Source organism: Rhamphochromis longiceps, linkage group LG2, assembly GCF_057381845.1.
Source record: "Rhamphochromis longiceps isolate RC_006_pf linkage group LG2, R_longiceps_female_GT1.1, whole genome shotgun sequence".
NCBI lineage: Eukaryota > Metazoa > Chordata > Actinopteri > Cichliformes > Cichlidae > Rhamphochromis > Rhamphochromis longiceps.
In genome coordinates, this window is record NC_140558.1 from 27262195 (window position 1) to 27274834 (window position 12640).

The 12640-nt window shown below is 42.7% G+C and overlaps 1 protein-coding gene across 1 annotated transcript in view; it reads right to left on the minus strand.

The window, feature by feature from the left end:
• tenm2a (teneurin transmembrane protein 2a) overlaps positions 1-12363 on the minus strand; it is a 220521-nt gene extending 208158 nt beyond the window's left edge. Inside the window, exon 1 of the mRNA XM_085420831.1 lies at positions 11793-12363. The gene's annotated coding sequence lies outside the window, so the exon portion shown is untranslated. The remainder of the gene's footprint in view (positions 1-11792) is intronic.
• Between the last annotated feature and the right edge of the window lie 277 nt (positions 12364-12640).

Below are 12640 nucleotides of genomic sequence, written 5' to 3' on the forward strand. Positions count from 1 at the left end.
ACGCGACGAATCCTACTTCCGGGTCTAAAGTAGTCTGCGTTTAATATGGCTTTTGTGTTGTTAACATGTTTAATGTTATGTATTTTCTTCTATTTGATCTCAAAAAGCTCCTAAAACAGTCAGTGATCCCTGTTGACCTCCCTCGGCTATTATTACCGCTAATCATTTATTTAAGCTCAGTTTTTAAAACCTTAGGATGTAACTACAGCCCAGCCCATGCAGCAGTATATGAATGACTAACCTCGTATTGTGGATGGATTATCTCAGTTGTTCTCCTGGCTGAAGTTTGGTCCTTTTACAGCATCCTGCCATGCGATTACATTTGTTCCTGACCACCGAGAACACTCACGTTAACTTTTATCGAGTGGAAAAAAAGTTAGCTTGTTTATATTATGCTAACATAGCTGTGTCGCTAGCGGTCACGTAGCACATCATTATATACCAGCTAGCCCAACTTCAGTAACCCTACAAACGTCACTGCTGTTTAGTTTTCTGTCTTCATTTATGCTGGAAGTGATAGCAGAGCTGTACGTTTTAATTTGTTTCCAAAACCCCGCAGTCAGGACATGCTATATTGTATTTAGATAGAAGCTAGCGAGCTAACTCCCTGCTAACTTCTAACTCCGATGTCATAAATTCCGTTTTCATGGATGCCTGGATGTTAAACTCAATTGTTACACCTGGTAGAGCAGAACGCTGATCATTTTATTAAAGATGAAAGACTTTAGACAGTTTTTCAACTCTCAGTAATGCCATAGTGATCGTTTGATATATGGACCTGCAGCGGAGTTTAGACCCAGACACGGCTAGTGACGTCAGACTGAACAATCGGATACTAATAATGGCTTCATGTTTTGTATTTTAGCAAAGCAAGAAGCTTTACTAAAAAGCATGCTTCTCACCACCGCTAACCACAGGTCGGACCATGGTGGATAAGACTAACATTAATGATAAAAATATAGAACATTTTTACTGATTATAGTGCAACAACAATAGCTTATAAATCGAGACTCGCTATACATAAGGTACACCTATGTGGGTAGACATCAATTACATTCCCACACTTAGAGAGAAAAATTTCTCCTGATTCTGATTTACTTTTAAAAACTGTACCTGACAGCACATGCAAACATATATCAGCTTTTTCTAACTTTCCCCCCCCAAACTGCAGCCTGTTCTACAATCTTCTCTCACTTAAACAATTTCAAATAAAGTGCTTTAACCAAAACTGAACTGAAAATGAGCTGCTGTACACCGACCTTGATCTATTTTTACCTTACCACCTTAACAAAAGCAGGAGAAATAGACTTATGTAACAAAACAAATGTCAGGGACTTATATATACATACTGATAAAAATGATGTATGTAAATTCACCAGATAACAGGACATTGACCGTTTCCCCCTTTTTTGTTCGTCTCCATAATTTCCCTCGTAACTGCTTTGATCCTTTCCAGATGGCTTTTAGCTTTAGCCACTTTGTCTTCTTTTGATTTAATAGTCTGACTAGTTTTTTGCTATGAACGTTTTCATAGCTTACTCTGGTGGACTTAGCTAATGACACTTTAGCGTGAAGCTGTGACTATTTGCTTGCGCATGCATGAAATAGATCCACTCATAATTGAACATTATGAATGGCTGCTCACTGGTAAGGGATGATAATGCTAAAAATGGGCAGACTCCGGTCCCTGTCTGCTCCATCGGTGTAGTCTTGGATAAAAAGCTAACCACAATTTACAAAGCTAATGGTCAAAAGCTTTGGTGTTAGATGCTCATTTTATCCTGAATTTGTTCAAGTCTTCCTGTCTTGCTAGAAACATTTAATTACATGATTACATGACAGTGTGTTTCTACAAAACTCATATCCCCACCCCCACCAATGCCCACCCTCCCATCCAATCCCAGGAAAGAAGATGGACTGCATTCGCAGCTATAGCCAGCTCTGTGTCTTTGTTACTATGTAAAGAGGCAGAGAAGCAGAAATGACAAAAGCATAGGAATCTAAGCTACAGTTGTCTGTAAATGCTCTCCATTACAATAAATGACTTCATTAAAATAAAGATGTGTTCAACCACCCTCTGTGTTTCAATGAGTACAACTGCGGAACAATTTGTTGAAGTGCGCTCAAGTAATGGAGCTTCGGATGCAGCCCGTTGTATTTACACTTATCCTCTCAATGTGCTGGCCCAGGACTGCCAAAAAGTATTTGTACCTGTGCAGAGCACCTGAATATGCACACTTATGTACATAGACACAACTGTATCGCACAAAGAGGGCCAGATCCTGCCTTTCTCTGTGCTTATTAAGACATTGAAGCTGTTAGCACCTAGCAGCACTAATCCTATAGCCTTATGCTCACTGTTAGTGGAGCCAAATGGCCTTATACAGAGCAGCTTGCACTCTTTCTCTCCCTCCCTTTTCTGACTCTCTTTCTCCCTGTGTGAGTGTGAGCATCTGTGACTGTTTGTGATGAATGGACAAGGCAAAAGAGGAGAGGGGTGAATGTGAGACATTGCACCACTGAGGCCAGTGAGAATAGAGGGGGAAAAGACAGAATGAACAAGGCAGGCAGAGACGAAAAAAAAGAGGATATGGGTGTATATGGGAGTGTGATTTTGTGTGAATACATCTGTCTGGATGCTAGGTGGAGAGGGTCGGGGAAGGGGAAGGTAGGGTAGTTGCACATGAATTGCATACAAACACAACTACATGCACTCTGGCCCAGCGTTTATGTCCAGCTTGTTAAGCATGCAGAGTGTGCGCGTGTTTACACCTGTGTGTGTTTGCTGTGCCGTGCGCACGCCCGCACGTGTGTGCGTCCAGGCATGTGCAAGGCCGAGCTAGGTTAAACTTGTATTCGTGAAGTGTTCCCAGAAGAGATTAATCATCCTGTGCTGGAATGCAGCATCGCGGTCATATATCATCACCTGACCTCTCTCTCTCTCTGTCTCTCTCTCTGTCTCCCTCACGTAGCAGTGGAGTCAGGGTAAAAGGAGTGTCATTGCATATCTGCAGTAAACAAACAGCCGAATGCTTTGACAGAAGTGGGAAAGGTAGGAAACTGCGCTAATTATCAAATACCAGTGTTCAGCATCAATCAGATGTTACAGAAACCTGTTAAGGTCAGAACCATTTAAAAAAAAAGAGAGGTAAAAAGAAGACAATGCAAGCTACAAATGGGAGAAGAAACTAGCAAAAAAAAAAGAAAAAAAAAAGAGGAAAATGCTGGCCTTCAGCTGCCTCTGCTGGAGACACGCAGAAGCAGATGGATGCTCTAAAAGTCTTTATTTTAAACAGAATCAGAGCCACTTTAGCTAACTCCAACAAAAATGCTAAAGATGCCAGCCTCATCTCATTGCAGTAACCACAAGAGCATCACTACTGTGGACTAATTTGGGTTTGACTTGGCTGTATAGTCATGCAATATATACTGTCTATGCTGGGAAGCATTAATAAATGCCTTTAAATACTTCCACAAATTCCTAAACCACAGAAACTGTAACACATTGTGTGTGTGTGTTTTTATTGTTAATCCTGCATCCCAAAAATATAGATATATATAGCACAAGGTCTGAATGACCACTTCTTTGAAAGGCATTATTTTTGCATATATTTTCAGCATACCCTGCCTTGGCCTATGCATAAGTGAAACGTTTTCCTGGAAGACCCCTTTTTTAAGGAATCAAAGACTGAATGGCTGACTGGTTATTTGTTAAGACAGCCAAGACATCTGAAGAAATGATTTCCAGTAATTGTATCCAGATGACTTCTCTCTTTTTTTTTGCAGCACTACATGAAAGCAGTGTAAACCATGTATAACTTCATAATTCTGCAAATGTACCTACACACTGTGAAATCTTGACCTTCAGATGGATTGCAGCTTAATTCAGAAAATGCTTTTGGTGCGTTTAACATTTTTTTTAAAGTGCACTTATGCTTGCGATAGCCAGTCCATTTTTTCTTTTTCTTTTTTGGAGTAGGGACTTAGGTGAGGACAACGTGTGCTTCCAGCTGGTGCTTAAACATTCAAGGGTGGACGGGAGGTAGAAGATGCTGCTCAACAAATGTTCTCATCAAACCTTTACATCTTCCCACAGTGAGAACAGGAGGCCAGCCATAAGTCAATGCTATTCTGTGCGAGCTGCAATGCATGTGGAAGAAAGGACCTTTTACTTAGTTGTGTTCAGCAATAGGAAATTGATTCTTTAATATTAAAAATTCAACAGCTGAGTTTCATTACTTTTCTGAGTCTATCCCCTTTCCCTTGTGGAGTGGGAAAATATAACAGTTTATTAAATTACTTCTCTGAAAAGTCTCTGGGGATGCCATCTTAACTCCTATCCTCCTTCACAAGGCCATTTTAGACTGTAACTAGACATGTCTGCTTAGAAAGAGAGACAGAGAGAGGCAGAGAGAACATGGATAGATGGTATACTAAATATACAGATTCCACTGACTGCCACAAAGAGTTTGTAGTTATTTCACTGGCCAAGGAAAGGCATGGAATTGAATGATCCCACATATTAAGGGAAGGGATTATTGTCAACTGACTGGTCTGAAACTGTGTGCATGTCCGTTGCTTAGCTATATCAGTGCTATCATGCAGTTATTAGAGAACATAGATGACATGTTAAAGATAAAACCTGAATGCTTGATTCCTATAGTAAGGCTATTCACTCATTCCACGTGTGCCCTGAAGGAAATGGTCACTGCAAACCAATACAAAGTTCTTCTGATTGACCACTTTTATCCTATATGGGAATGCTGATGGAAGTGATCTTATTCAGAATGGCAATGATCCCATGCACAGGTGCCAGGGGGTCCCAGAATGAGTTGGTGAGTAAAGTCTTTATATCCCAGTCCACTTAAACACTTGTGGAACTGTTTTGGACTGACACATTAAATGATAATCTCCACCAGTGGAATTAACACACAAAATAAGGGAATATTTTTGGGCAGGATAATTTGCCATCCCCCCAGTAGAATTCCAGAGACTTGGAGGATAAATCCCAAAGCATACTGAAGCTGTTCTAATGGCACATGGTGGCTGAGCACCTTACCCTTTACTGCCTTAATGCTGATTTTCCTCTTGAAGTTGTCCTCAGTCTCTACATGTTCGACCAGACAAGGTTAAAGCGGATACCTGTCTAATCCCCACAATATTCAATAGTTCCTGGGTCAGAGGGCTTTACGAAAGTTCACTCTTACAAAAGATCCTTAAGTATCATCAATGAATGCTGTTAATACACTTCCTGATCTAAGGAGCAATGGGGTCAGGCCTTAATGACTCTGTAAGTCTAAGTAATAAAGGCAGTATATTTGAGCATGACTCAACCGGTCACAATGTCTTCTTAAAGGCAGATAAGGACTTTCCCACTATTAACTCCACTCCTCGGGAACAGAAGGAAATAATTTTAGTACCGTAATTGTCGGGCTATAAGCCGCTACTTTTTGCACAAGCTTTGAACCCTGCGGCTTTTAGTCAGGTGCGGCTTTTCTATAGATTGTCCATGATTTTTGTCATATCGTAAGACGATTTGTTTTGTTTGTTCCGCTGTTGTACGGCACTACGTTGCCTGGCGGAAGGATCGGGGTTCAAGGGTGGTATGTTGGTCACATGTCCATCCGCCAGGCAACATAGTGCCGTACAAGTAGCGCGAAAAACAAACTTCAAAGTAGCGCTATGCGTTCAGCTGGAGTCGTGGATGATGAGCGGCGATAAACTTGCGAAAAGCAAGTTGTGCTCAACTCTACCGGTGGATTCTGACAGCGTGGAAAAGTGTGCAAACATCCACGATCACCAACGGATTTCGAAGGGCTGGACTGCTGCATGATGAAGAGGAGGACACCGCCACGGCCCTTCAGAGGGTGTTCGACTCCGACACTGACAATGACAATGAGGATTATCTTTGGTTTTGAAAGTGACAACGAAGGAAAGAAGCTGAGAGTGGATGACGAAGCCATCCTGAGCCTGTTCGTTTCCGACACTGGAGAAGAGGACTTTGGTGGTTTTAGTGCGCAGGAAGATGGTGGTGAATGACTGACTTTTCTTCTTGTTAAAGCCGTGTCACTGCACCTGAGCCTAAAAGGTAGTCTGAATCTATTTTTCTGGTGTGCTGTAGGTTACTGTTATGTACTACATTTGTTACTCATTTATGAAGCACAGCACATGTGCAAATATGTACCCATAACTTGATTTTCAAAATATTAATAAAAGGGGTGTGTCTCCAAACAGCCATCTCTTTCCTGACAATTCGCTTTGTGCATATTCTCTTACATATGATAAGTCAATATTGAAACACCTGCGGCTTTTGGTCAGGTGCGGCTAATGTATGTACAAAACAGGATTTTCCCCTGATTTTAGCTTGTGCGGCTAATATTCAGGTGCGCTTTGTAGTCCGGGAAATACGGTAACTTGTTAAAAAGAAAAAAGACTGTCTACACTGAGAAAGAAAACCCTGAACTGTTAAACAAAGACCAACAGACGAAGGATGTTATTTCTTGGTGACTTCAATTAAGTTTCCTCTGCGAAAGTTAGCCATGAAATTCAGTTTCATTCGTTTCCAATAAGGTGCATGTTCAGCTGTACCATGACTTCTTTGCAAAAAGATCAGCCTTCAGCCCGTTTCATACACAGTGCTGTAGGTGTCATTTTCACTGACGGATGACTGACAGTGCTCGCCTTCGCTGAAACATCAACATGAACGCTGAGCACCTAAATGAGTGAACACATCACTCACTGGTCAGCGGCCTTTGTTTCTGTGTGTTCCAAATTTCACCCACATCATCCGCTGAAACTGATGGTCTTACACAGCCTTGTTATGATGAAAGGCTCGGTACCAGCCGTTGTCCACATGCAAGCAGGCGCATGTGCTTGGCTGCACTTCAATGCAGGGAGGAAGCTCATCACAAAGCGCCATGAGTCCATGAGAGGGATGAGTTAAAACCAGTCGGTCAGCTGTCAGACAGATGTAGTAAATATTATCCCACTCTGCCATCACTTCCAACACAAAAACCCACAGGATCCATGAGCATGGTAATCCAAGATGAAGGCTGCTCTCTACGAGCGTCACTTTCTCCAAAGCACAGCTAATGCTGGGTGTCACACACCGCACACATGCAAACACACACGCATACGCTCTCATCATGTAACGCTTAGCGGTGTAGTCTGAGCAACACACACACACACACACACACACATAAAAAAACCCGTCAAATAAAATCACAGGCCACAAAGGCTTCTGAGGAGTGTCCAAATCCCAGATGAACGATGAGTTTATGGTTTTCAAATTTCTTGTACGTTTAGGAAAAATCACAGAAGATCAACACAACACAAATCTCAGACTATTATGCATTTTAAAATTTTATTCATGTTACGTTGGGATCTAAGTATTGGCTGCTCCGTCATCTTCTCCTATTATATGTTTTTTTTCGTGGCTATTTTAAGAATCCTTGTTGCGATAAAGAGCTATCCAATGCTCTACGTTAATGTGATCTCTCTTTTTCCACTGAAAAATGCTAGATAATAGGGAGCAACAGCCATGTGCGTCATGGCCTTTTAGAGAGATGCTAAGATGATATGTTGAGTCAGTGTTTTGGTTCAATTTGATGGGACTACTGGAAGCACAGACATTAAGGAGGACTGTTAATTGAGGTGCTCTTGTAAAAAGTGCTTCAACATAAAAAATTTAACTGCACTGGCAGATTCGTCACACGTAAAGTGGTACCAAACGTAATTGAATTCAGTCTTGCAATCACATCAGGAGGTTAATAATAATAATACTAATACTAATAATGATTTTAGCTTTCCTTTTATGAACTCCAGCCTTAAAATATCTCAACAGAAAGCCACTGGATATGTCATCTTCTATTGTTTTTTTCACACTCTGTGGTTTCTTACTCATCTACCCACCAATTAATCAATTACTGCAATTAATATAATTTTCTCCTTCATTAGCAAGCCTTTGTAATTTTAGCCTCTCAAAAACCCACAGCATGCTATTCCTACCTATGCCTTGGCAAGCTCTTGAAAGGAGGACAATTAATGTTGAAAGTTGAAATGTTGAAATATAACACAAAGAGGACAATCGAGCATGAATGGATCAAAGTGAGGCCTCGCCAGACGAGGCAGGAAAAAGGAAGGGGGGATAGTATGGAAGCATAACTGGTTAACTGAGTCTGTCCTTATAAAAGCCTTTCCGACACGGTTGTATGTCATGCTGCCCAAACTCTACTGTGTAGGAGGCCAAACAGGGCAGTATCATAGGAATGAGCCCATTCCTGCAGCAGTTTCTCTATCTGGATGTGGATTTATGACACTGAGATGATTGTATATTTGGCTCTAAAAAAAAAAAAGCAAAAAAAGCCCTGAGCTTGTGAAATAACTGGGAGGGTGGAAGGCCGGGCGGACCTGCCTCTAATAGAGCTGTGCCACCAAGCTTAGTATTTTCTATTTACTAGCACGTCCTGACAATTACAGCAACAGTGTAAACATAATCACCCTCTCTGCATATTCTGACAGAAGGAACATCCTTTTCACCTACCTCTACTCTCTCTAAAGGTCAGTGTTCTTAGTTAATCAGCAGTGACAAGAGGCTATTTGTCCTCTGTTACTACTTATCCTGTTCTTTCCCAAATTATAAAGTGCTATAGTCTAATGTACTGTAGAGCAGCAATAATTGCTAATATATATATATATATATATATATATATATATATATATATATATATATATATATATTAACATCACAAATTGTTCCGAACCTTATACGACCAGATTATTATAACAGGAAAAGAAGTGGATGCTTCAAGATACAACTGTGTGTAGATTATCTGGGTGTGATTGCTCAATTCATTCTTCCAAGCATCTTAAAAATAAATGAAGATCTAAACTTGGAATCCCAAATTGAACCCTGTGGATTTAAGTTATTTAAAAACTTGCTGATGTTGCTATGGTTGCGCTGTCAGAAACAACAGTGCTTAGCAGTTCACACCCTGTCGAAATGGCCAGGTAAAGGGAAAAAATGTTAACACCAAGCAGCAAATGGCTGTTTCCAAAACCAAGCCAGTCAACACATGAAATCATGCGAAAGCCTTCAAATAAGAGGCACTTTACTGCTCTCAGGTAATTATACCTGAGAGACATATAAGCAGCTTTTTTCCTGTGACATCAATTAACATGGTGCAATGTAGTTCTAGTTGATAGGAATTAAAACAAAGGAAACAATGGTAACTGGTTTGTGTTTAAAAGGGATTTTTGGCTCTAAATCGGCAACAAAATTGCACTGGCCTAGTCACAACTATTCAGCTACTATGCTGGTTCATTTTCCAACACTAAGTAAGCTCTGAACTGGTTGGGGAGGACAAAATGTATCAACCAGGCTTTCAGTACCTCTACGGGTTCACACCTGTAAAGTGAAATCGAACCTTTGAGATTTTCTTATGCGCTTTCCATCTGTGACTGTGGACAGTCCTGCACAGTGTGGGATAACACACAGCACAGAGGTCAGACTGGATATCGCTGACCTCCGAACAGCCCCGCAGCCCCCAAAATGCGCGTGTGCCTGCTGACATGCACATGCATTAGGGTTATTGTGTGAAGCCTTCAGTCTTTTAATCCCCTAATCTGCTGAACCCTGGAAATCACTTGCAGTCATCTGTCAGCCAGGTCGGAGTGGGCCACAGGACTCAACAGATTCGCACACGAGTGCACACGTACACACAGCCAAACACACACGCACACACACAGACACACACACACTTTCTCTATGCTAGTCATTTATTCAACAAGGCCAGCCTCATTGCAGGCTAATGAAGATTGATGCTCCTCTTTCCAGGACTCACAGGTGTTTCAGTGAAATGTATGTATAAATATATAACCCATATAGAGCACTGGGAAAAAGAAGAGAGATTAACAGAAAGATCGTGCCCAACAACATCTATGTGTGATTTAACAAATAAAAAGCCATATTTATGTAGAAGTCAACCTGCAGAATATCTGCATGGCAACAGCACTGACTTAATCTTGATGATTAGTTGTGAAGGGACGGCAAGGACATGGACTCAGGGAACCTGTAGTGCTCAGACCCTTAAGTCAACTCTATGCATCTCAGGCCTATTTGTGCATGTGTGTGTGTCATCATGCCAAATAGGACACCGTCAAGGCTAGTCTGGAGATTGCGGTTGACACAGCCTGCTGCTCTCCGGCGTGAGCGCCTATTAGCACTTAAGACCGAGTCTCACTATATGCACACACAAACACGGCAAACTGGCCGTGATTACACCTGGCAGGTCAAACACTGTGGCAAACAGCTGAGCCTGTGCACTCGTCCTTGCGAGCGAACCAGACAAATGGCGAGAGAGAGCAACATATGCACTTGTTTCCATATGCATGCATTTAAAAGTGTGTCAGAAGTGATCCCACGCAAATCTGAGGGCTTTGCTTCCTTTTTGATTTCTACGCCCCTGTCAAAAGCTCAAGATGGAGGAATGGAAAGCGGGAGAGAGATCAAAGAGCGTCAGAAATCACACAGACGCAGGCTGGCTTGAAGAGAGCTAAAAAGGTGGAGGAGGAGATAGCAGGGCTGCAGAGAGAAACTGTACCAGTTAGATTGAAGTGTGAATCTCAACAGTGCGTCTCATCACCAAGATCTTCTCGGCATGTGTGTGTGTGTGTGTCTGCGTGTGTGTTTCATGTCATAAGGTGCCGATGACTGCCAGGCTCTGGGATATACAGCTGGTGTGTGGGCCTCATATCCCTCGCCACCCTGCTTGATACACAACTGACTTTAAAAGTTTTCCTTATTCATCCTTAAACTTTGTGCCTGAAATCCTTAACTAAAAGTCTCACTCATGCTCATTCCTGTGTGTCCTACACTGTTATGTTCTGCTGCAGCTTGAAGGGGGGCAGCTATCCTGTGCATGAGCACATCACCAAAAACAGCAGCAGAAGAAGAAAGCTCACACTTCCTCTGCCCTCACCTCTGATATAATACCAAGCAAGCAGAATAAATATGAATGAAAGAAGCTGAATAAAGTGCAGTGCACAAGACAGAAGAGAGGAATGCATCGTTGCTGCCGTCCCGAGGAGGGGAGGCAAGAGGCAATGACAAGTCAAGCAGCCAATTAAAGCCCTCCAGCAGCTCCATGTTTGTTATTATGAACTGAAAGCGTGATTTTGGTTTCTTTTCGAAGGGCACTCACTTAGGTTACTTTCTCATGCACGTTACGGGGATCGCTGAAAAGAGGATGCTGCGCTGCGGCAGCCATAAACGCGTCGGACAGGAGCTCTTCATCACGAGTCACGGCGGGGTCTCGCAGTCCACCCTGACTCTTTTAGGGTTAATACATTTCTTTAAAAAAAATATGCAGCGCAGAATCGCCATGTGGAAACCTCTCACGCCACAAAAAGTCCACCGCAATTAATAAGGTCATTATTGACGGGACTATATTTTTTGGACGTCTCTACGCATGGCACGTGAACGACACTGCAGTCGCGGGAGATGACCCCGATCACCAATGTCAGCCAAGCGTCAAGGGCTCGCATGAGGACTACAGAATGATATTCGGATAAAAGGCACCTCAATGTCATCGCTCTGCGCTGCCCTCCTCCCCTTCCTACTTGCCACAAGATATGACTGTGCATGTCACACACACACACACACACACACACACACACACACACACACACACACACACACACACACGCGCGCGCGCGCGCTGCTCGGTCACAGAAGCTGGCGGGTTAATCAGCAGCATCGTTTCCACAGGAATACATTGCAAAATATCACGTACCTGTTTATAGTTACGTGCGGCACTCACTGCATAATCCTCCTTCTTCAACTTGAACTTTTTCCTTCCCTCCAACCGAACCAGCCCGAAGCTACTTGACACTTGTTTATTGCATGCTTCTCTCTCGCTCTTTTTTTCTTGTTTTGTTTGTTTGTTTTTGCCCTGACTATCCTGTCAAGCCGCTATTGAACGCGAAGTGAGATGACAGCACGAGGGGATGAGCTGATAGAGAGGGCAGGCAAGGAGCCTCCAGTTCAGCATCTCACCAAAATCGTGGAATCAAACGGAACCATCCGTTCAGCGCTGGTGGTCGTTACAGGCAAACAGTGCTGACTGGCAAAAAAAGGGGGGGAAAAGAAAAAAAGCAAACCCCCAAAATGGACCAAAACCGGATGAATACGGCTGTGCGCAAACGGCACGTCTTCCGTTGCTTCTCTTCGGACCCGAGAAACGGCGGGGCGAGCGGGCATGCTCTGAACACTGAACCACGGCCGATCGGTAAAGGCTGCGCGCAGCGGCACCCAGGGAGCGACCATTCACACACACGGTATAGAGAAATGACCGTGGCTCGCGGAGCGCGCGTTCACGGCCCAGCCAAAGTCAGTGGTCATTATCAGCGCATGCCGAAGAGTAATCCACAGTAGGCTGTTACAGCCACAGCTGCAGCACTACGAGATGAGATGCAGGGGATCAGCAGTGACAGCGATTAAACCATCTGAATCCCAAATGTTGAACTATGCTATGTTGAATAGCAGATCACAATTGAGGGCACTTCCTCTATTAATCTAAATCTATTTACATATTATTGTCACTTTAAAACATATTTAACATGGTGTAGGATTTATTCGAAA